The sequence below is a fragment of the Petromyzon marinus genome, chromosome 28, assembly GCF_048934315.1.
Source record: "Petromyzon marinus isolate PM22_M1 ecotype Great Lakes invasive population chromosome 28, UKy_Petmar_22M1.pri1.0, whole genome shotgun sequence".
NCBI lineage: Eukaryota > Metazoa > Chordata > Hyperoartia > Petromyzontiformes > Petromyzontidae > Petromyzon > Petromyzon marinus.
The window spans coordinates 4,579,406-4,605,039 of record NC_133694.1 but is presented as its reverse complement, the minus strand read 5'-3'; the positions used below and the strand labels follow the sequence as shown (position 1 = coordinate 4,605,039).

The 25,634-nt window shown below is 46.2% G+C and overlaps 1 protein-coding gene across 4 annotated transcripts in view; it reads right to left on the bottom strand.

Moving 5' to 3' along the window:
- Positions 1 to 25,634, bottom strand: part of LOC116946935 (histone-lysine N-methyltransferase MECOM-like) — a 313,772-nt gene that overhangs the window by 158,375 nt on the left and 129,763 nt on the right. The gene's annotated exons all lie outside the window — the stretch shown is intronic.

Here is a 25,634-nt window from a genome sequence, read left to right as displayed (position 1 = left end):
CTGATGCGTAATGTTTGCGAGGTCCTAAACACCTCTCTAAAGCCACTATTCACTTTCACCTCCTCGCGTGACCCTATCTGGAGAGCTCTCACCCTCACCCCACCTCTGACCTGCCTGAGCTTTCAGGATTAGCGGGGGCATGGAGGCCATCGCTACTTCTCTGAGCAAATGGATATGTTGCAAGGCGAAGGCCCTCAGCCATGGAGTTCAAGCCGCGGTGTGTGGCATGGGATGTTTGGCGAAAGCTTGCATTTTATTCCAGCGATACAGTTCGCGTGAGATTTTTGTTTTGTTATGAAGACTTGATTTCGTTTTTATTGTATCGTTTTGGAGGGTTTTCCATGAAGAAATCGTCCATTTTCTTTGGTTCTTTCGGTAAAGTCGCGTAGAATGAGAATAAAATAATAAATTGATAAAATAAAATAACACAATAATATTCTCACGACGTTTCGGCCACAACACAAGCGGCCTTCATCAGGTGAAGGGACGAGACTGTCTGGTAGGACAGCGCTGGAGTTGCATGTAAAGTTCTATCGTCCAACCAGACAGTCTCGTCCCTTCACCTGATGAAGGCCGCTTGTGTTGTGGCCGAAACGTCGTGAGAATATCATCGTGTTATTTTATTTTATCAATTTATTATTTTATTCTCATTCTACGTGACTTTACCGAAAGAACCAAAGAAGATGAATCCGTGCAGTCACGAAAGCTTTAAATCGAAATTTAAATCGTCCATTATTAGTGCATCATAATTTGACAATCACTTTGAGCTACACGGTGACATTTGGGCCAAAACATTCCTCGAGCTTCCTAAACCGAATAAGTTTGAGGGTGGTCTTTCACGGCGAACATCAACAGCATTCGACACAATCGCAGCCGAGAAGTTGACGCAAAAAGACATGGGACGCTCAAATCTCGATCGGATGTGTTGTCGCCAACGCCATGGCAGAGGCATGGAGGTTTCGAGATGTTAGACTCGTATGATACAAGTCATACGATACATACTGTCAAGTAAAGTTCTATCGAGCCAGTTTAAACTGCTATGCAAACTGTGTTTCAACTATTATTCAATAAACAATGGAAACCGTTATGTATTTCTCGTATAATTCATTGCAAGAAGTTGAAAGCTGCGAATCGTCACATTTGTCAGTGGCTTCCTCTTGCCTTCTGAAGGTTTGTCACGTGGGACTGGTTAGCCTGGCGGTCAGCAGTGTTAAAGCGAAAAACTGAAAATTCTAACTATTTTTCTTTTACCAGGTTAAGGCCCGCTGAGCTATCTAGCACTTTTTCAGAAGCGACCTGGTCACAAATGATAGCTCAACGAAGTGGCTTATCACTTGGAAATGCATAGCAGCCAAATACTCTGAAGGTGTGATGTTGATTCTAAAAGTGGAGAGAAAAAACACGGAGAAAAATCCATGCGACCACGTGGAGAACATGCAATCTCCAAATATACTGCAGGCGTGAGGGTCAGGATCGAACCCACGACCTCCTGGATACCAAATTGGATTCTAAAGATCCCTGTGACATCAAATAGGGGTGAAACATCCCCTGTTGTTGATCCGCAGCCATAATTGTGAAAGTAAAACGTCACACCTTGTCAAAATACAAGCAAGATGTTCATACTCGACAACAAACGTGGCGTTTCTTATCTCTCTGTTGGCGAACAAGATGGAAATAATTTAAAATGTTATTCTGTTTTATGCTATTATTTGGCAAGTTCATTGCCATATAGGTTTTCTAGAAATTCGATGTTTTTTTAAATGCCGTTTTAAGTATTTTTTCCCCCCCTGGTTATAGAAACTTTGTCTTCTTTAAACATGGTCCTACTTTGTGAACTACAACTCCATAGTTGTTGCCAAAACTGCTAATTTATGCTCTCCATTGTTTATGCATTGCGTTCCACTCGTCTTCCTCACCTGTGATACGTGCACACAAGTGGTGTGTGTTGCAATTGTATAACGAACAATAATAGGCGAAATACAAAAAACGGAACTTAACTAAAACTCTCAATGTACCACGTAAAATCTGGTTATCTAATTATTGTTTATAAACAGTCATAACGTGATTAATCCATATCTCGATTAAAATAAGTGGTTTAGCTTACGACACTTCAAATTGTGGGTGTGAGAAATCCATTATCTTCGATTCATGATATGTGATGCAGTTATTTTCCTTCGGGCTAAAGGGCAAAAAACCAAAATGAAACAGGAGAAATGAGGCAGTAAAAACTCAGGAAAAATAGGCGCATTCTTGTAACGACAAGTGACTCCGAATCCCGACATTTCCTCGAATTGGAAAATGGCGGAATGATTCCAATCGATCCATTATATTTATTAAGAATGAGATACTTAATGGCCATTCTGCCAACAAATAATTAATTTGCATGCAAAATGTATCGATGGAAGGATACGCGCACTAAACCCATCAGATAAGTGGAATGTACGCGGTCACTGACAACCACTGGAGTGATTCCCTGGTAGGTAACCAGCGTTGCAAAATTGTCACGCGAACGGGGTAACCTCCATCTCATAAAAGCCGGCTCGGATAATCTACTGGTTGCTTAAGCTTGGCAATTACACTCAGTTACAATCGGAAAAGGCCATTACAAGCAACTGCCCAATTATGCCACGATGCCACTAACTGTAGTGACTGAAAATCTGGTTTAGTTAGAAATGGTTTATCCCTGCGCACGGCCTTTGTATTAATTTCCGCCCCCCCACCACCACCACCCCACCTCCCCGATTGTGAAATGTTAAAGCCGCAGGCTATTAGAACACAAGATTTGTCTTTATAGAAAAACTTTTCAATATTACAGTCGGTCACTCTCAACCACCCAGGATCTTACCATTACATGGTACAAGGCTAAGGATTTGTCCTAATGCTTAAGCTGAGTAAGTATCTGTAATTAGGGATTAGTAATGCTGTGTCAGGATAATGATCTGTTCTTAGTAGAAGAGGCCAAGCCTTATCTGCTGGTCTGCATGCCCCTGCAGAGGAGCCAAACGGTTAGTCTAAAACTATAAATTACTCTACTTATAGCTACAAAAAAAATACAAGTACTTTTTTTTACACACCCAGAGTATGCACAACCATACGCGGTTTTACATACACACATATATATAAAAATGATGTTGGGACTGAATATATTAATATGAATGATGGAATGTAATGTTTTGGGTGGCTTTATTACAGTTTTGGGTAAATACATGAGCAAGAAATGCCCCCCACCCCCTACCGTGTAAGTTTAACTGCTCGTGGCTGGCATTTAGGGCTCTCATGACGTGCACGACTGAATGAGGTGGCTCAGCGCACAAAACGTTTGGAGCGTCGTCACTTCTCAAAAACGGCGCCGCGCCGGTGCTGATGTTTATCGTGAGGCGGGAAAACTTTTTTTTGGGAATTGGCAATCCCTTTGCACAGTAACGCCGGTCTGCTCGCCATGGGAGTCGTTGCGAGGTTGTGAGCGCCGGGCGCTCATGAGATTGGACTCGCGCGAAATTCATCTGTACACGGTTCAACTATTTTAACTGTTTTTTTTTATTTTAACAGGTAAGGCCCTCACTGAGTTGTATAGGGCTTTTTCAGAAGTTACCTGGCTACAAATGATAGCTCAACGCAGTGGCTTACCGCGTGGACATTTATAGCAATCAAATACTCTAGATGCGTGTTTCTAAATGTGGGAGGGAAAAACTGGAGGATGCGGAGAAAAATCCAAATTATACAGCAGGCGTAAGGGTCGGGATGGAACCCACGACCTCCTTCATACCAGGCGAGGTACTTGACATCTCACCACTGGTATTTAAGTTGCAGACATGCAGGGTGTTTGTGTAATGCGTTGTGAATCCAGCTTCCCGAGTTCGACACCGGGCCACGTCTAAGACCATTCGCAAGTGTTACATGTGCTGGTCTCGTGCCCTCCTTACCGGCCCGCTGCTTACCAGCATGGTGAAATATGGTCAGCAAACCCCCATTGCTGACATGGTGTGAGGAAGCCATGCATCAGCACTGGATTGACAAATAGCTGAATATGATTATGTTAGTATAAGAATGATTCGTATTTTATAGCATTGTTCATGTAAATAACATTTCACAATCGCTGAGGAACCACAGACAAGTTGAAAGGCAACAATTGCCCAAGATCTGCAGTCCTCGGTATATTAAGTTGTTTTCAGTCAATGGATATTTAGTAATAGCTTCAGAGTGACAGCCGAGGAGTGGACTGTGCCTGAGAGGGCTTCCACCATGGAAATGGAGTGATGAAATCAGCTCGCGTGGCAAGCTTTACGTGGAACGTCACAACGCAAGAGCCGTGAGAGATGGCCGGCAGCCTTTGGGGAGGGAGGCCTTCATCCAGCAGTGGATGACTGACCTAGGCTGATGGTGACGATGATGATGATGAAGACGACGATGACGTTATTTAAGTTGCACCAGGGGCTCGCGGAACATGAAACTCCTGTGTTGGCCTTTGTGCCGGGGGAACACTGTGTCCAAGAAGCCTCGATGAATACAAATGGGGGACCTCTCTTCCCCTCCCATTCGCTTTCAGGGTGACAATGAAGGGGAACCGCGGCGCGGTGATCCGGGCGAGAGCAGTCGGGTCACAGGAGCCGCGACGGGTGAAAAGTTCACCCATCGCACCTCGGAATGCGCGGTGCTCTGAAATCACAATTAACCGTTACTTGCTCCGCTGCGCGAGAGCTCCAAAGGGATTCCTCATTTCACAACACAACGCCGAGAGCACGAACTGGAACAAAGACTCAAAATAACAACAAAAATGTCGCCAAAAGTCGATACAAAAAATTCCCTCTGCCATTCTATGCGAGCTCTCTCCGTCTACAATGCCTTAATCCGTCGCTAGCGGTAGCTATTGGGATGCAGTTGAGAAAAGAACCCGTTCGAGCGATGAGCGGTTTGGGTATTTATTTTTGAGGGCCCAGGCGCTGCAGGTGGAGAGAGCGAGAGCGGCAGAGAACTTCTGGCGGGCGGGGGTCTCTCAGCAAACATGGCTAACAGGATTGGATGTGTCTCACTCTGCAAACACACACTGCACCTTTGTGAGCGCTGCCAGTGCGGTAGGGATGATATAAAAAGTCTCGCTTGTCACGGCGGCCACCTCCTGTCTCCGTGTCGGTAAAAAAAAAACTAAAAACCACGCTTAACAGTCAAGGTTGGCAAGCGGTGTTTGTTTATTTGTTTGCCTTGGGTCGCCTAGCCTTGCTCGCGTCTGTGTACTTTAGCTCAGAAATAAGAGGCACGCCGGATCAGACGCATTTCCGTCGGTTTTGTCCCCTGCATCTGGCCAATGCCGCGCTGCGAGAGACGCAGCGCGGCCTGGAGTTGCCAGCGCGGCTGTGGATTCCTGATTCTCTCCGCTGTGCAGGGTGTGTGGTTAAAGCGTTGACCCATCGTTTGCGGAGTGGGACACTCCGGTTGCCTCCCACACGAAGCCAAAGACTACTACGTTAGTGACATTGGCCAATCATCCCAGTGTAGCGGGGACATTCCAGAAACGGGGTTTTGTGAGACTAGGCCTAATGAAGCAACCGCCGCACGCGGCGTTTCGTCTTGCTCCTCAATTAACGTGACTCATTACGCACCTTGATGACACAACCGCGTGTCACTTTGACCCTCACCCACCCACTTTTGCCGAACCTTGTTCAAACGCCCCATTAATCCGTTCCCATTGATAAAAGTCGACTGCACTTTCAACCCGGCAGAGTTGCAGACAAGTACAAACAACATTGATTAATGCTCCTCCCTCCTCCCCCCCCTCGCGACTTCGCACGCTACCTCTGCTCCCGCGCGACACGTGTAAACGCTACGCGTCTCGCAACTTCGCACGTCAAAACCGGCCACATGTATAGGAACGAAGTCAGGCAACAACGCAACATTTATTTTTTGAGCGCCAGCAGAAGTGGGGGGGGGGGGGGGGGGCAGGCTGCGCTGTAAGCACGGGGAGACGCGCGCCTCTGTGCAGTCACACTCGGAATCAGAATCTTTTGTTCGTCCTGGAGGAATCCGATGAGCTGTAAAGTTCTTTTTCACAGAAATCCGGTGAGGGAGGTGGCGGGGCTGGGCGGTGCGGGGTTGGGGGGGGGGGTTAGAAAGTTACAGAACTCGGAGACGGGAAGAGGAACGCGCGGACGAGGGAACGTTCGCAGGTTGAGGCCGTCAATTCGAGCAATGAAGAAGGGCAAGTGGCGACGGCAGGACGCGTCATGGCTGCGAGGAATGATGGCCGACGATCGAGAGCGGTGACACGAGTGGCAGCCCCCGCGGTGGCGAGATGTCAACGACCTCGCCTGTCACGCAGGAGGACGCGGGTTCGATCCCAACCCAGTGACATCGCACATTTTTTTTTCTCTCTGCACCTACTTCATTGCCCGTTGGCGAGGCTTGCGACTCGGAGCCCACCAAGCGCCCGTGCTTTATTTGACGGTCCGATTTCTGATGGGGTTTTTGGTCAAGGTTGCCTAGTGTTACAGTGACACTAAGCGAGATAGCACAGGACGAGTTGTTCATCACTGATAAACCGCCGGGGACACTGGACGGATGGATGGGGGTGGCGGGAATGTGGACTTGTCGAGGGGGACAGAGTGCTCAAAGGAGCATCCTTTCGTTTGAACAGGTTTGAAAAGGTGGCTGTTTGACTTTTCTCCCGAGAAGAGAAAAAAAACCTTCTATCAAAACAAACAGTTTTAATGGTGTGTTTAACCTTTGTGAAGCTCCCACCTTCAACTCTGGGCGCTTTAACCGTCAGCAAGAGGAGGGGAATGTAAAGAAATGTTCGATAATGGCTCGCCTATGACTGGGCCCTTACAAATGACCCGCCTATATGAGCGGGCCTTTACCACAAATGTGAAAATTGTATAACCAAAAAAAAATTAATGGAGCATTTTACTTCATCAGGTAAAATAAGAAGACGAAAAAAGTGTTGATTGCAGTACAATTTAAATTACCCTACCATGGCAAAGGATCATGGGAAATACGTGAATATATAAATAAATGAACAAATCAATATCCCGATAAATGTTCATCTTTACGCATGATTGTTAAACATGTTTATACCATCCTATTAGCCTGGGGGCCTTCCGTACCAGTGTTTAATCTAAATGTGCAAACGCTGGCCTGGTTTTACACCTCTTCTTTTCTCCTCCTCTTTTTGGTCCCGTCCATCTGCTCATCAGCGACGGTGGGATCTGAATCTCGTTCCTCCATTGCCGTCCGTTTCTACCGATGCCACGGCTTTGTTCATCACCGGTCCCCTCTGTTCCAAGTCACCCTCCCACCTTTTTAGTTGAGACCCAGAATTTTGAACCTGGCCCACAGATTGCCCGTGTGTATGTGTGCCTGCTTAAATAAAGAATATGCTGTGGACATCATCGGTGTGGAAGGCACATAGGTTGATGGAATGACAACAGAAAATTCTGCAGAGAGATTGACATTTGTCTGGCTATTTGTTCATATTGGTATTATTCACTACTATCTGATTCTATTCACTTGACACCCTAAATAACTACAGGGCGCAAAACATGCCTGATTGCTGCAACCCATCCAGTACGGCTCGGGGAACTCGATCCAAGTATTTGGAGGACAAGCGTGCTGCAACTTGCACACCGTGCTTTGTCCAGCACTCCTTCTGCAGATAAAATAATAATTTACATTTGTAAGACGCGTTTCATCCGTAGATCCCAATGCACCATGTATGGAAAGCAGGAAATAGAGCCAGGGTAAATGGCCCGAACCTAGGGGTTGAAGGCCAGTTTAAAGAGGTGCGTTCTCAAAACAGACTTAAATATAGCTAACGATTCAAGTTGTCTTATTAGCAAAGGCACAAAGCATTCCAAAGCTTGTGAGCTGCACCGGCAAAAGCCCCATCACCCCAGGAAATAGAGCCTTGACCTCGGAGTACTTAGAAGAAGGCGATCCCGAAGATCTCAGCGACCTCGTCGGTGTATAAAGATGGATCAGTTCCTGTAAATACTTGCGGGGCTAACCCACTGAGTGCCCTGGTAGGTCAGCAGCAGAAATGAACGCTACTGTCGCCCCGACTGATGCCGCCGTCTGTGCGGGAAACACCGTCGCGACATCCGACAGGCACCGTCCCATGCTCGGTAACAAACTCGCTCTTTTGAGAGAAAAATAAAACATTAAAAATATATACATGAGGATCGGGCCGTCACCCTTTATGGCAATGAAGCAGGTGTTAAGATGTTGTTCAAACACCAAATGGATACATTTTGCGAGGCATCAAATCTGGCACTCGCCCTTGGCTGAACACAGGCAAGCACATGGTGGGGGGGGTCGGGGGGCAGTATGCAAGAGGGGGAAAGGCATCTATGCCGGAGTAAGGCCAATGTGGCTGATACCGTTAACTCTTTAAATAGCCAGAGATAGACGGGAGAGAGAGAGAGAGAGAGCACGATAAAGTTTCATATGGAATCAACAAAACAGAGAGAGAGAGAGAGAGGTCCGAAGATGAGGCACAAATTGTTCGCTGCGCTTCGGCAGAGAGCAAACCGCACTTGAACCTGAGTGTGCTAACGGACGCGAGATTGGAGACACGGCGTGCTCATAAGCGTGGCTCTCTTTGGCCCTCGCCACAGTTAGTCGGTCCTCCACACAAGCCGCCCTTTCATACCCCACACTTTCCCATCCTCCCCCTCACCAAAAAAAAAAAAAACCCTAAAACAAATCACAGCCTTCCTTTCTGTAATTCAGGCCACTGTATTTTTCCCATCACCCGTATATTGATTTATTATTTATCTCTGACAAGCATCACAATCATAAATAAATTGTGCCTCTCTCTCAGAGACTGGCCCCAGAAGAGAATTGTCACCGCAAAGGCATAAATAATGGCGATCTAATACCCAGTATCATCTAAAACTCTGCCGGCTGATCAATAGCATCCAGTCAGCCAAGTCAAACAACACATATTTCAAAATTATCATCATCTCTCCGAGACAGAGAGTGCCCCAAGTTATTTAGATGCCCTTTTAGAGAGAAATGTCTTGGGTTCTTAAGGGTATGGCAGTTTATATTAGTTATTGCCTGAACATTCGCGCTACCTTTTCTTGGCTGATCCTCCCTCCCCCCCCCCCCCCCCCCCACTTAAAAAATGTTGTCTTTTACACCTTATGGAAAGTTTAACGACGAAAAAAAACACATTTGGATTCTTGCGAAGGGGAACAAGCGCGTGAGGTGTGCTAAACAAACGCCTAGCCCCCGCATCCAGACAGACCCTGGAAACTGGCGCCATATTTTTCAGATAGCCGATCCCTGTGGAGGCCTTGGGTTGGGCCTGCGGAAACCAGAATGCACCGTAAGGAGGGAAGGAGCGTGGCCCCAAGCCGCTAGGCCACAACCCTGTGTGCGCGACCGTTAAAGAATCCCGTGTTAAAATATTTATTGCGCGCATGAGTTTAGCAATGGGTTTACCACCGCATGTGTGTGTGTGTGCGCGCGAAAGAGTGTGTGCAAGTGTAGTGGGGGGTACGGTCGCGTAGTGGAGAGTGGTGGCGGAGCGATTAGCACATTGCATTACGAACCCAGCAACCCAGATTCAATCGCCGCACACGGCCAATGACAGCGGCAAATCTTTGAACCGGTCCTGGCCCTCCACTAGGCTGATTCAACCTCAAATGGCTACCTGGTGCGGTATTTAAAACTTCAGCACTGGGGAGACAAAGGTGGCCAGGCGTGGTATTGGCCACTCATCCCTTTGTTGTGCCATGAAGACCTTCATAGATGCTCTCTTATCGACACTTGCCCCGATAGTCCCAAAGTTAAAAGCCGTATGGGAGATCTTGCCTCTGCACGAGGGCTTCAGACTTCTCGCAACCGAGAAGTGAGTCGTTGAAAAGTGAACTCGCGCCAATTGAGGCTGTGTCGAGTTGGACAGGATGCAATTTGCTCTGGTCAATGAAGAAAATAGTTGAAGTTAGTTAATAACGAAAAGTAAATGAATGCCTTGGTCACAACCTTTCACAAGGAAATTCCCTACAAAATTTGTGGCTCAGCCATTTGGAAATGATTGAATATTCAAGCTCGTGTATTGTGTCCCCACGAAAATATTGCGTGTGAATGGAATTGAGCGAATAATAATATTTTAAAAAAAATCACATTTGTAAGGCGCATTTTACGCGTAGATCTCAATGTGCCAATGACGTAAAACTGCATTCATTTCCGATATTCGTAAATAAAATATGATGAATTACAAAATAGTCTTCAGTAAAGTAGGAAAATAATATTAATTGGTAGTATTGTGTTAACCATTTAATCATTGCATGAAAACACACAACCAGTAAACGTATTGCTTAACTTAATAATTCATATATTACACTATCAGTCATTTTAATATTTGTATAATGTGATTAATGTTATATATATACTTAATTACTTCACGTTAAATATTTCAGAAATTGCACAGTATTTATCATTTTAAATCACTTCTACATAGCTAAAGGCAGTGAGGGACAGACAAGAATGGAGAGATGAGAGAAAAGAGAGTGAGTGTGAGAGAGAGAAAGTGAAGAAATATAGACACATACTCACATATATATGATAGAAACAGAGAGAGAGAGAGAGCGCGAGAGGAGAGGGAAAAAAGTGAGCAAAAACAGGGACGCGTTTTCAGAGAGAGAGACGAAGATATATGCGGAGGCAATAACGAAAACAGTCAAAGTGAGGGTTAAAAAGAGACATACTCGGGGGAAAAGAGAGAGAGAGAGAGGGAGAGCAACGGAGAGATGTGTTTGCTTGGCACTGATGCGACCACAGTTCTACCCGGGGCCTGGCACTGTGAGGGCCCGTGTTTACCCCGCAGTGATAACTACTACAGGAGCCTAACTAGAGGTGGTGACCTCATCCCCTCGCTATCATGAGCACCGGGGCCCTGTCATCGCACATTAGCCATATTGATGCCTCGTCTGCAAGGGGTGAGTGGGTGGGGGGCTTATCTGCGAGCCACTATTTCTCGCTATTGTTCATCTACAGTAAAAGGCCACCGCCGTTGCACTTTCTGTTGTTGTTGTATAGATGTTTCGGTGACAAGGGAGTGGGCCCAAAGGCAAACAGGATTTCAGGAGCTGAGCGCGAGTGGTTTTGTGTGTGTGTGTTATTTCTCACTCTCACACGCTCCGAAAAAAAAGACGAACATTGAAGGGGGGGGGGGGGGGCAGAGGCTTTATTAGTAGTGTGGGGACAGAATTTGTGGAAGTAAGATTAGCCGGGCCCTCCGCCGTATATTTTCTTTTGCACGAACAATAGAACTCTGCCCTCTTGATAACGCAATCCTGCAGCGCAAGCGAGATGAAATGATTGACTTATTCATAGGGGCCTGATTAATCTGTCCGTGAACGAGATACGACTATAATAATGATGATGCAAACAGAAATGGTCTCCTAAAATAAAGATAAATTCGCCATTCTCTCCCCCATAAAACGGTGGGTGGCGCGCACTCCTGTAGTCCAATACTCTGGAGGCAGTGAGGGTTAGTGGATCGCACACAGATGTTACGAAACTCCCTTCCAATGAGCGGTCGAGTTGCCATTCCCTGGCTTGCCAGCAGAAAAAGTGAAGTGTATGTGGACTCCACCTGTTCCATTTGTAAGGGGATCAAGTGTTGCCCCCTCGCACATGTAGGTTTTTTTTTCCCAGTTGCTATGCTTTCCTCCCACATGTAAACACTCATTAATTGACTGAAAACACCTAGATATATAGGGGGCTACAGAGCTTGGGCATTTGTTGGTGGCGATGGCTTACCACCCCGCTGATGTCTGTGGTTCCTCGCACGTCTGAGTTCTTCTCTCGCTTCAGAAGCAAGCAAATATCGAGCGCGTTATGAGTTGGAATTGGTGTTATAACCATGATAGATTCAGCTTGCTCTGTCTCTCCGAATTGATGTGGACTAATTTCTGAGTGGACAAAGGATACTGAAGAAAAGATTAAGAATAGAGAATAGCGTTAAACAATTCGGATCAGTACCCCCACATCACCAATGTCTCGATTTTTCTTATCCAATTATTCAGTCAGTCAGATAATTCATTTTGACCAGGTGACATCCCATCGAGATTACGATTCCCTTGCCAAGGGATACCTGGGTTACAAGGGCAGGTACAAGAATTACAAAGCGACTGCAAAGGAGGCAAACATTTTAAATTGCGATGTAAAATATCAACCCCTCATATTATAAGTTAGCTGGTATACGACATCGTAGAATTGTGGGAGGTGGCAGTGGCTTTGGGAGGCCTTCATCCAGCGGGGGATTGACCATGGCTGATGATGATAACATTAGCGGGAAATCAAATAGACAATCAACATAGGTGACAATTTTAACACAAAGAAGACAGACTAGATGAGGTCGGATAAGGTCGGACAGTGGTCAAGAGCAGTTGTACTCAAACGTTTTAAGCAACGAATCCAGGCTCTAAGTACAAACGGGAAGATAGAAGCATCGTCGTGCATAACACGAGGCTTGAACAAAAAAAGGTCTAAATAAAGGTTATTTTCACTTTTATTATTTCACTCCGAATAGGTTTCCATCACCGGCTAGTGTGTATAAATAACAGCATTGAGCTGTCAAGCAAACATCCTTCAGTGTGGGTACCTCGCGTCCTATGTCGTGTGTACACGGAGCACAAAACACAGGAACAGCACAACGCCTCTTCCATCCAAACAGCGCATGATAATAATTCTTTAACTGGAAGAGTGGAAGCTGCAGTGACACGCTCAGCTGTCGTCTCATCGTCTCGTGGAGACCTCGCCCAAAGGGGTACCTGGGCTACCATCAAATGTGGCCCGTGAATGTGACCCATGGACTTGCCGGATTACGGAAGGCAGGCAAGGGGTGACCTTGTTTAGTACTTTGACAGAAGACTGGCTGTGGATATCAGGTACGTCATGCTCAGACTGCAAGGTAGCTAGCTCACAAGATGGCAGTACAGCAATGGATTATTGAATCTATCTGTATGGAGTTTTGAGTGTTACCCCCCTCCCACCCCACCACAAGCACTTTGGATTGTTTTTGCACGTAACGCTCATGAACGTGGAATCGGCCCAACATATCAACACAGGACCCCCCCCCCCGCCACTCCAGAAATACAAACTAGTTACCAGACTAAAAGTAAAGGGCATTGTGATGATGGTGATGATTATAACTATTATTGTACTAATCTAATTGGAATCCACCCAGGCTGTCTCAGCTGAGTGCAATCCGTTCATCCGAGTGGACTTATTTACCGTTCGCCACCGCCGTCACCACCACCACCACAGCAGCGGCAGCAGCGGCAGCAGCAGGGTACTTGACGATCGTGGATTCGCTGGAGATAAACAAGAGGCTCATTTGGTTATGAGCTGGCAAATCGTGGAAAGCCGGTTCACATTTAGAGCCCCGCGCGTGCGTCATTCGCCACAGCCAGGGGCACGAACGCACACACGGTGCAAGAAAGCAACTATGACTTATTTGCTGCGGTATTCAAATTTCTCAGACGGACGAACGGACGAACGGGGAGCGACGACTCGACACGTCCGAGACTCCTGGCAGCCAGATTCTCAGACCTGTCTTCGGATTATTTCCCCCCCCCCCCCTTAAAAAAAAAAAAACTTCTATCTGCTCTCATTTGGTGCTGTGGCAGGTATAGAAAGGGACGTTTGTCCCCGTGTATAAAAAGTTGCGGCTTGTCCACTGCAACTGCGGCAAGAGCTTTGTGATTTTTTTTCCCCTCCTCCCCTGGGCAGCCTCTTTCGCGCCGGGTCTCAGCTTTGTGAAGTGCATCTCCTGCTGTTCGGAAGACAGGGTCATGTGACAGTGATTAATGAGCTGGGCAGCATAGTTGAAATTGGTAAAGAATTAGTAGTGTTTAGGGGACAATAAAGGTAGAAGAGAAAGAGGGAAAAGATTACGGTTTGAAAGGGAAATGAATCGGCTGCATTCAGTCCCAGCCTGCCGAGTTGAACAAGTTTTTAGCTGCGGGTGCAAAGCCTATATTTGTGCATTAATTAGTATTCTGTTATTGGTATGCGTTAATTAGGGGCATTGTTCCCGCGGATCGTTAGCACGCTTGCTGACATGCCTTTCAATTTAATTGCACGCTTTATTTATTACTTTTTTTTAACTTTCACCTTTCAAGGTGGTGTGGGCATTATTCGATTTAAGATTCAGTTCTCGTTTTTATTTTACCATCGGGGTGAATATGGCGGCGGCCTCTCGTGGCTGCGGGGATCACGTGATCCCAATGAACATGCGACATTTACAAAACGAAAGAAAAAAACAAGACGCGATTTTGATACGCACTTCGCGAGCTCAGGAACCGATCTCAACCTACGGATCGATGCATCGTTACGTTCCCCTGCCGCGCCCCGATAATTAAAAGTATTTGCTCACAATGGCCCATATTCGCTGCTCCGTCATGACGTCTCATTGTTTGAACAGGCTGGATACCGTACGTGTTATGACAGTGGATCCATTGAAAAGCACACTTCCATCGCCTCATGGCTCACAGAACGCTTAAGTGCCATATCCTTATTCATTCTCAGCAAATTAGAGGAGGGCCGAGAGGGAGCGAGGGGAGAGGAGGGACGAGACGTTTTCATCGGGTGAATGCGTCGGCTTTAAAGAAGACCGTGTCAGTTCAGCTCACCCCCGAATAGCTACCGACCCTCCTGGTTTAAACATTATGCTACGTTATACGTGTTGTGTGTGTTTTTTTTGTTATTTGAATGGCATAACATTTTTACATTTTGCCTATGGCTGGAAGTAACGTAATAACAATCGGAAGCAATGTAATGCGTTTTTACGTACAGCTTATAACATAGATCATAAGTCAAAACAGGTGCTTACCTAGTCAAATACAAATTTAATTTAATTTATGCATTAAAAAAAATATATAGATTCGTGTTACTCTACGCTGGGTACTCATGTGTCAAAAGTGCGTTTAATCATTCCCCAAAAACAACACGTAGTTCGATCTCCAGCTATCGTAAAAAGTCAATACATCTCCATTCCAACATCCCTCTCTGTCGACTCGGCAGACGAGTAATCACGAAAAAAAAAACATTCCCGTTAATGACGAACGTGGTGATGTTAAAAAAGAAGGATACTTGATACGAAACTTACAACTCGCACGACACTGTACTCCCCGCTCGCGCTCCAACTCATAAATGTGTCCTCGCCATGGGGATGGGGGGGGTCACGGAACACAAGGGGATAAGGATTCCAGGGAACGGCTTGAGATTGTTCGGACTCATCCCACACCTCTCCTCGGCTCACTGAGTCGGTGACAGTGCCCTCCCTGACCATGCCTGGCTGACCCTGCTCAATCACTGGCAGGATTTACTGGGCACAGCCCTGAGAAGGTGACCTCAGACAGTCATGGGCCACGGCAGTCAAACATGTCTTGTCTCTTGCACGTATTAATTCCGTTTTGTTTGGCGCGGAGAGCTCCTCCGTTTTTTTTCTTCTCTCTTTCCGCTTTTGCTCTCAGCTTCTAATTCCTCTCTTCTGCTGCGATGGAGGGAGGTTTTATCGCTTTCAAAACCGGCGTGAACGCTGGGAGAAATGTAACTGGCGTGAAATGTTGTTAAGAATGGTATCGGTGAATGTTGGTGGGAATGGTATCGGTGAATTTTGGTGGAAATGGTAGCACTGAATGTTGGTAGGAATGGAACTGGTGATTGTTGGTAGTCATGCCTTCCACCCTTCAGTGTGCGTGTGTGTGGTCCAGTTTAAAATGTATATGTTACCAAGTGTGTTGTAGCAATATATTTTTTCGGTTACATTGCGAAACTGAGCTATCAGTCAATGGCCCTTCATCACTGCTGATGGGTGGTCACGGTTTTTTAAGTCAGCTTTGCTTTATGTTTTTGCTGTTTGTATAAAGAGGTTTGGTCATAACAATAGCAGACATTTCAATCGAACGCTACTCCAGTACTGCCCGTTATAATTTGTGGGAAATGCATTCTGTGCATGTGCTTGCTCGCTTATAGCTATAATTATTGCCTGGCAAATGACACCACATGAAAACATTATTTTTGCTTGTGGAAACTGCACAAACTTCATACTTTATCTTGCTGGCAAGAAGACAGCGGTGATAGTTTTTGAGATCAAAAAACGTGTTTTGCGTGCATGGCCTTAGAGTGCACCTAGCCTGGCACAGATTCCGCAGTGACATCACGGCTACTAAGTGGCGTTACGGTGGTTGTTGTGCATGCGTGTGTACATGCACGCACACACGCAGAGCGGTAGTGCAATTGATAGGGCACTGAGGCGTGAACTCGGAGACCTTGGTTTGATTCCCGCTCACGGCCAACATCAGCGCATGTTGAACTTCTTGGGCACCACACGTAGCCAACCGTTATAAATCGGAGGTGCGGGCGGAAGGACAACAAAACTAAGCACAGCGGTGAATATCTGTGCCTCGCGTACGTTTGACTAATCCTTAAATGAGTGCCTGGTGCGTTGTGCGAACCTCATAGGTGCTGACAAAACAGCACTTGCCCCAACAGTCTGCGTCGGCTTTACGGGGGATCTTTGTCTGGCGTGCATGTGTTAGCCGAAAGCGCGCATGTGTAAAAACACACGATGAGCGCAGAGGCCACGACAGTAAACAGGCATCAGCTCTGAACGTTTGTGCTCCCTCCTTTTCACGATGTCACACTCTAGAACACAGAGGAATGCGTCCTCTTCTCTCCTCCGCTTTCGCCTTTTTTTGTTTTGCTGCATGAAACATTTTTTCCCCATCTTTTTTTCGTCGTGTTTTTTTGAGCGCGTCATCGGTGTCGCCGCACGCCGCGCGCTGCGAGACGAAGACATTTCCCATTCGGGAAAAAAAAAAACTCTCCCAGTGAACAGTGCACCACACTGTGGCGGAGAACGTCCCGGGTAATTGACATCACAGAACGACATCTGAAGTCACTCCAGTGGACCCCCTCTATTGACACGAGGAGCGGTGCTTTTATATGCCCGGCAAAGAGTCTTGTTCACAGCGCGTCAATCAAGCCAATTAAAAAGAAAGAAAAAAAATCTCAGTCCTGGTAGAAGCCAAACTTAAGCGATATTTTTTACATCACCATTAGATTATTTCTCAAACATTTATTTTGATACGAGTCATCGGCGACGGGACTGAGACCACCAACTCGCCACACTTAAGAACCCCCGGTTTAATCACGGGCGGCTGAAGCCAGGGTTTAAACCCGGCATCTCAGCGGTTTGCCAGCTCAGCGCTCTGACCCCTGAAGGCACCCGGCCCACCTCCTCTCCTCCAGTCTTGAATGAGGACACGTCCATTGGAGCACCCTCATCTATCTGTCTGCCAATCCCGGCTACCACTCCTCTGCAAGCCCAGACCTGCTTTGTGATTCCGGTGTCACCATGGACACCCCCAGCGTTTGGACCATTGTCCCCAGCGTTTGAGTGGAATAACTCGGTCACCTCTCTTGCTCGCAAAAAACGTCTGTCCCCTTCCTCTTCCTTGCAGCCCGCTTCTCGAGGTAAAAGCTAAATGAGCATGACCCCCCCAATGCATTAAAATGTGTGACAACAGCACGGAGCGAGCGGAGAGCGCCCGGCCCGCGAGAGGGAAGCAGCCTCCATTCATTTCTCCCTGAATGAAAAGATTTCTGCTTAAACCCTGATTTATATGTTTCTCTGCCACAAAAAGTATGTTAATTGAATTTTTATCCTTCCCATTCAGCAGGTCCTTCTCGGCTGAGGCCTCTCTGTATGCAGGTCTCCATCTGGTTTATGAATAATCTGATAGAAGTTTCTCTTTTCTTACCCCCTACCCCCCCCACCTCTCCCCCCCCTCCCTCCTTCGCTTTTCTCGTATTTTAGGTTCACTTACATTTGCTGCGAGACCGTTCTTGGATTAAGATTGCCCTCCCCCCCCACACTTTTTTTTTTGTCCAGGCCTCGAGCACGCAGAGCAGATAACCGCCCTGGCCAGCCACATTCTCCCAGATTTCGTTTTTTTTTCTCTCTCTCTCTCTCTCTTTCTCTCTCGCTCTCTCCATTCGTTTCAACTTCATTTCCTCTTCCCTTTAAAACGTCGCTGTACCTCTTGCCCCTGCCTTGCTGTGCTTTTGCTCCTGCCGACTTGAATAGCGACGCATTCTCAAACGGCCGCATATTTTCGTAGCGGAAGATTTTTGTTGTTTAATATAAATTATTTGCCGCTGCTATCGGTAATAATTATTACCGCCTCGTAGGTTTCATAGTTTCTCCGCGTTGGGTTTTTTTGGGTTGTTACCGACCGTTATTCGACGGGATGTTCGACGTTTCGCCCCCATATGGTGCTGGGGGGGGGGGGGGGAAGTGGGCGTCTTCGAGAATGACGTTTCGCTCGCTGTGCCGGGAACTTTTTCAGCACGCGGAGCGAAACGTCGGACAATCGTACGGAACCGACACGCCACACTCCTCGAATGAACGTCGGAGGGCAATAATAGCAATAACAACAATAAACTATGCCCCACAGTGGAGTAGTGGCTGGTGGGTCAGGGTAAGGTGAGGAGGGGGGACGCGGTGAACATAACATCAACAAGCATAGAAACACTCAAATAAACCCGCGCACACCAGCGCACCTTCGCGCTCAACACACAGACAGCAAGCTGTCCCTGTCTGGGAAGGAAAACGTATCCAGTAAGCTGATTATGGAACCTTGTGCACTTGGATTTTAACAAAAGAACAGTCCCCCCCCCCTCCCCCTATCCCCCTCCCCCTCCCACCCCCGTGGCTTGGTGAGCTGCCCGTTGGACCCGGGCAACTCAATTTGTAGGCTCGGGCGTCTTTGTGGGGCTGCCTGGAGAGTCACTGAAGATCCAGCTGCTCTCTGAATGAAAAAAAGAGCCAAAGGAGCCAGGGGGGAGGGAGAGAGAGCGAGCGAGAAAGTCGAGAAACGCAGCGTCGCAGCGTTGCAGCGTCGCGAAGTTAAGATTCGGTACTGGCGCACAGCGGACCTGCAGGAGTACGCACGCTATTGAGTGGGAAGCCCACGGACAGAGGTTTATAGACTAAGGCTTCCTATTCAGGCTATTGAACAATCAAATTTCCTTTGGAATTTCCTGTGGATCTGTAATTAGAACTGGGTTAGTCCAAGTGTACCATCCCACTGGGGGTAATCGTTCTGCCTTTTTTTTTCGAATGTTAAGATTCGATCTAAATAAAACATCGGATGTAAAACGCTTAAATTGTTGAAGTGTAGGTTTCTGCAGATCTTATGGCTGCAAAACAATCTTTGAAACAGACTGGTTTTTTTTTTGCTGCAAAAGCTGGTATCTGTGGACCCGCTAAATATAGCGAGCAATTATTTACATTCTGTGTTAAACTGTTTGCTTTTTGCCAGATTGTATTCCCCTTCCAGGCAGCTTAAAAAAATTATATTGCAACTACGGTATTAGCTTTCTCATACATTTCACAGCTAACTTCTTAATATTACAGTTAGTATCGAAAGGGTATCATCATCATCATCAGCAGCAGCCATAATGTATCCACTGTTGGTCGTGGATGTTTGTTTGACCATACTTCACTGTGCTGGTTGGTGTAGCTCGGTGAAAGGGAGATGGGGTTGGCGTTCGTCAAAAAAATCAATATCCACACCAAAGAAGTAATAAGTATTACCTCAATTTGCTTAATGTAATATTGCTGTCCGTATTGTTACATGGGTTTAGTTTTGTTTGTGGAGTACAATTCGATCGTTATTAAATAGACTAATAGTACACTTACTTATAACAACACAAAAAAATCGCGACAAAGAGCAGCTGTGTTTGAGAACAATTCGGACAAAGTGAACGCAGCACAATTTACCGGGAGGAGAAATAAGGTGTATTGACATTTTAAAAGCCAGTTTAGGTACAAATCCCTTTTGAACGACCTGCACATTGCTACAACATGCTTTTGGCTTCTCTTCAATTAGGGCACCCCGTATTTTTCTATTTAATAAAACATATTTTTCTCGATTGCTGTTCCCTAATTAGATTCTACTTAACAAATACACTGTGACAGCAGCAGCAACAACAAAAAAGTTAAAATTTAAGGACGGCTAGATTCATAATTTCCATTGCAGTCCAAAAGAGAAATGATTTAATTAGATGGTTTTTTTTTTCTCCACTGCGCTTCCACCCCCATCATTTCTATGGCAATATTGAGGGCTTCACAAAAGGGGACCATATCCTTGAGAGGGCCCAAAGGCCTTGGCAGTTTAACACTGCGGCTTAAATGTGTGTTTTATTAAGGGGGAAATCGCTTTGTAACGTTCTTCAAGCCAAAGCAAAGATTTGCCCTCTTATGTTCACAGATGATCCTTTTCAATTGCGGACAAATTCACCAATGTCAGTCTTGTGTTGTGGGCCGCCTTAATTTTTTTTCTTCCATCCTTTCTCTCGCCTGAAAAGCCCTCCGACCGAACTCTGTTGTACGGCTACGAAGATTATGAGGCGGAAAAAGGAAACACGGCATTAAACAGGCAAAGCCCCCTCCGGCATCAGGAGTGGGCCTGCCGCAAAAGCAAAGAAAAAACACGACAAAAAAAATTCGCATCATAAACTTGCTCCGGTTGCCTCGAGGTGAGACTTTGGGATGAAAAGTGCGATCTCTTATTAACTTTCATGCAGTTAATGCTGAATTTAATTACCGGCTGGAGATGGAAGTCATTTTTCACCGGCCGACTTCTCATTTGCTCGGCACGTTAGCTCGCCTCGCTTATTAAACGGTTAGTGGGTGGCTTTGGAAGCAGCCGGCTCTGGGCCCCAATTTTTGTTTTGCTTGCTTGCAGGTGAGGCAGAGTGTTGGACACTGACACATTGCGTTAGGTGTCCATTCATCAGAGAGCCTCTGCGCTTGATGCTTTTCAACACCGTTCAGTATAAACACCTCCGACCAAAAAAAAAAGGAGTGGTTTTGGCTTTTCTGAGCTCCCGGAAAAAATAAAAAAACCCCACCGATTGTGACCCTGGGGCCAATCCACATGTAAACCTTTTGGGCCTCCGCATGCAAAAAAAAACACTCCTTTTCATCAGCCCTTCGCGTACAGACGTGCTTACGTTGGCAGTTACATCCGCACGTATCACTGGCATTTTGCACATTGTTGGGCTTTTCAAGTAAAAAAAAGACGACGTTCGTTCTGCGTTGCTCCGCTCTTAAATCCATGCCTGAGTGTTCTGCTCTTAACTTCCTGACTTAAAGGATGTTGTCATAAGCCTGTGTGTGTGGCAAATGAAACGTAAGTATTTTTTTTTGTGCCAAGCGACGGTGCCATCGCAAACAATGTTGTGGTTTCGGCATCACCGTGTCATGAATGGCTGATGTCTCGTAGCTTTGTGCACCCACTGGTGATGTTCATCATTATTTTTATCATGCATTCGGTCAGGCGAAATTGTTTTTTCGGAAACCGTCGGGTGAGTAGTAGTCATGAATGTCCAACTTATTTGTCTTCCTTTTTTTTTCTCCTCGCCTTTCAGTGTATTATTCACATATATTTACACATATATCAACAAATTCAGGACAATATCCAGTTAAAATTGTTTCCCTTCAAAAGACGCAGCGGTCTAAACTCACGCCACATTGTAGCAAATTTCAACCTTCGTAGGAAACGTTGCTTAGAAGGGTACATTCAATTTATTTTGATTGGTAAAAGTAAAAAAAAGCAAAGCAAGTGGAGTAGAAAAATAATGGCGAGCATTCACATTCACATCTGCCGAGCGGGCAACTTTTTTTTGGGCTTGTTCAGCAACTCTGACTGGTGGGAGCCATGCCCCACATTTCCCTAAGACAGGTACTGCCTGCTTGAAGACAGCCCAATTTTCAGGCATGCAGGCAAATCAAAGTGCTACGGAAGGGAAGGGAGCTTGCCAATCATGCTGTCGCGTGCACTGCACCATGGCTGACATTTAATTAGCCGTCCAAAGAGAACTATGAAAGCACAGTAAACGTGCATAACTTTACCCGTCACTTAATTGCTTTGTTTTTGTGAGAAAAAAATGGTCTTTCAGCATTGGCAAAGCAGTCCGTGCAGCCTTTTCAATGCTTACTATATTTAACGGTGGTGGAATGATCTCTCACAACCAACCAGACAGCTCGACGACTTGCCACGATCCAGGGTTACGATTACATTTGTGTTTCTAAAATTCGTTTTGTCAACGTTGCCATGAATGTGGCATTCACAGGTGGTTGCAAAAGGTCGCATGGACACAGTGGCACGCAACGTGAGTATAAAAAAATATTGATGCCTTGCAAATACCATTGGGTGAACGTATGGTGATTTTAAGAATCAATATTAATTCAATAAGGTGATACATCTCTAATGCCTCTGATATATATCCCGCATGTTCTTCAGAGTTTTACCGTGAAACATATTCTTTGTGTGATGTATGTTTAACTTCTTTTGCATCGTATATCGCCAACTGTGGTAATCGGAGGTGTGGACATATATAATCGGAGGTACGTGATATAGTTAAACAGATGCATAAGTGGCTTAATGCAAACGAAGCATACTCAAATTTGATCCGCTAGGTTTGACTTCCTATGAAAAACATTGAAAAAGAGTGTGGTAAAAAGGCTCTCGTATTTCTACGTGAAGGCCTCCTCCATGCCATGTCAGTCACAGAGGTTGTTTGGTCATACTTCACCGCTTGTGAAGTGGTTTGGGGCAGAGGGGGGGGGGCAGTATCAATTTAGATATCACTCACCGCTTGTTAGCCGTGGCTGGGTTTGAACTCAGGTTGTTGGGTTAATCGCGCAGTCCAACTACTGCATCACCGCTCCACGCCTTTGTTATATACACATTTTTTTTTGGCATGAAGGCATGTGTAATGCGTGACATAGTTTGCTCTGTAAAGAAAAAAGCCCTCTCGTGCAGACTTGCGCGTGGTGTTTCTGTGAACGTTCTGATGAAAACAAGTGTTAGCCACAAGCGAGTCGCTACTTCCCATCGCTGTGACCGCAACTTGCAAACAAACACTGCTTGTCGTCTTCATTAAAACGCTTCTCAGCGACAGCTCGTCGCACGCACTGTTCCACTTCGTAACATTCACGCGCAAAACTGCATACCGCAGTTTAAAGTTTCGCCAGATTTGCTTTCTGCATTCAACGGGTACACTTACAGTATATTTCCTACGAGAGTAACTTGAATATCAACCACACTTACTCACGATACCCTTACGTCAGATGTTGGCCGCAGACAGTTCCATGATGCAGTAAATTAAGAGGGGCATGAAATAAAAAGTGAAGAGAATTCAAGCAATCAAAGCTCCGTGACACAGAGTGCCCAAATGTAGACTAGAGCAGGCTGCAAAAGAAGCTTTTGTCATAATTATTAAACAACCAGTGGGTGCCTCAATGTCACGAGATTCAACCAACCAACCCTGGTTTAACTCCAGTCCCTGCAGAGTGCTTAGGGAGAATGCAAAATGTGTGAAAGCCTACACTAGGCCCTAATGCATGCCCAAGGAGATTGTAGATAAATCACGGGGCAGCAACAACACGCGGCGCGGCGGGGAAAACCGAGGTCCGCTGGATGCTCTCTCTCTCTACCCCACTCTGCCGTCGGGTAGAGAGAGTGGTCAGCGGAACAAAAGGCGCTTTCTTCTGCCAGCCCTGGCTTTTAATGAAGTTTTGCTGCTAAATACCCCCATCCATTTCCTCAACCGGGCCCTTTCCTGCTGGTGTTAATATGCAGGGTCATGCTCCTCTGTTATCTTTCATAATAGGATTTTTTTTTTAAACCGGCCCTCGGTGTCGATGGGGCTGGCAGAAAATCACACAGCTCTTCGCTGACGCCACTTTGTGAAATTTTCTATAAGGTCCACGTCTGAAGCGATCGGCCCCCCTTGACTATGCGCGCTCGTGGCTGACGTTCTCAGGCCACGGGTGATCATAATCGAATTAATTTGTGCCATGTATCTAGGAAAACAATCTTTTTCCCGAGCTCTTTTGATTATTAATTCAGCCACCCCCCCCCCCCACAACTCCTCCTCCACCTCCCCAAGCTTAAAAATTCTGCACAAATACAATGAGGTCCTAGATTTGTCCTTGGTCAGCGGTGGAGCTGCGGCTGGACAACTCATTCGATAGAGAAAGCCTCCTTCTCCTGTGCCCTGCCGTGTGTTTTCTTTTTCCGTCGCGCCCACCCGTTTCTCCATTGACTCGCCAACGCGCCATTATTCACTGTTAATAAAGAAAACTGCGATCACAGTAAACCCAGCTATCCGCCAGCTTGTTTTCCCGATCAATTTTATTTTATGGACCCCTGGCGGCTGAGCCTATCGACTTGCCACAGTGGCTTCTCCCCATTTGGTTTAAGGATGTTCCCAAGAACCATTACACAAACGTGATAAACAGTTAGCTGATAGCATTTAATTATTTACCTAGCTAGCGTCCGTGGAGGGGGGGGGGGGTGAAATTATCGTTCGCCTGACCCAGAGGAGTGGTTGCATATTGGCCACGGTCTCTCTCTGTCTCTCGTCAGGGCTTGCGGCAGCACAGCAGCCGGGACGCGGCGTAGCGAGCGAGGCCACAGCTCGAATCGTCCGCACATTTGTGCTCGCGCGCTGGCTTGTGGGCTGATGCACACACGTGGCTCCGCGCGTCTCTCTCGGTGCCAAAGCGCAAGGGAGCTCAAGACCATGTAGCGAGTAGCGTAGCTAACGCGCGCAACATCAAACGCAAACAAAAATCTGGTAGCACTTAAATTCCTGTTGCCAATTCTTTTTTTTTTTGCGTGTTTGCTGTCTCTTTTAAAACACGCGTAAGCGCCACGTTGGTTGTATAGACAAACACGATTAGATAGAGTTCGATTCGGGGATGGAATAATGATGTTGCGAGGTTAATTGGTTTTTTAGTAAATTGTGCTACATGCTAGTTTGTAAACACTTTAGTTTTAGTTTAACAGGCTTCTTGTTTAGCCAACACTAATGGCAGCGCGAGATCGTTATCCTGAGTGCTGGTAGTGAGATCAGCGTATCCACTATGGAGTCTCTTTGTTTTGTCCTGTAATGGACCAATTACTAGTGTGCTCTAAAATATGTCCAACAGAAAGAAATGCTTTGATGTTCCCTTGCAAAAAAAACGAATTAATAACAATCACAATCAAGCTCTGTATCACAATATAATGGGATTTAAGACGGCATAAATCAGCAAAAAAATGCGTCTCAAATGTTGGTACATTTTAAACAAACAGCAGTGTGTTCTATATTAGTATTGTTATTGTAGGGTGACCACCGTTGAGATGGAATGATGAGATCCTCTAGTGCACAGCAGTGAGGTTGATTGTGACAGGGGCACGACTCTGAGGCTTGGCGATGGTATTTGGAGGTCTCTATCCAGCAGTGGATAGATGGTGATGATGATGATGGGATATATATTTCACCATTGTTTCATTCAGACAATGATTAAACGAGCCATTACCACAAACGTGGTCTGCTATATGCATATTTATCTTATAGGCAGGATGTGATAATGATTTAAGGTAGCAATCCCTATATAAATTCTACGTATATGTAAACTCCGTGTGTAGTTATATTTCACAATGCATCGCAGGATCGTGAGAGACGGTGGCATCTGGCAGAGGGCCTTGATCCAGCAGCGGATATACCATGGTTGCTGTCTCCAGATGCTGCTGCTGCTGCCCATCGTTGACGATGTACAT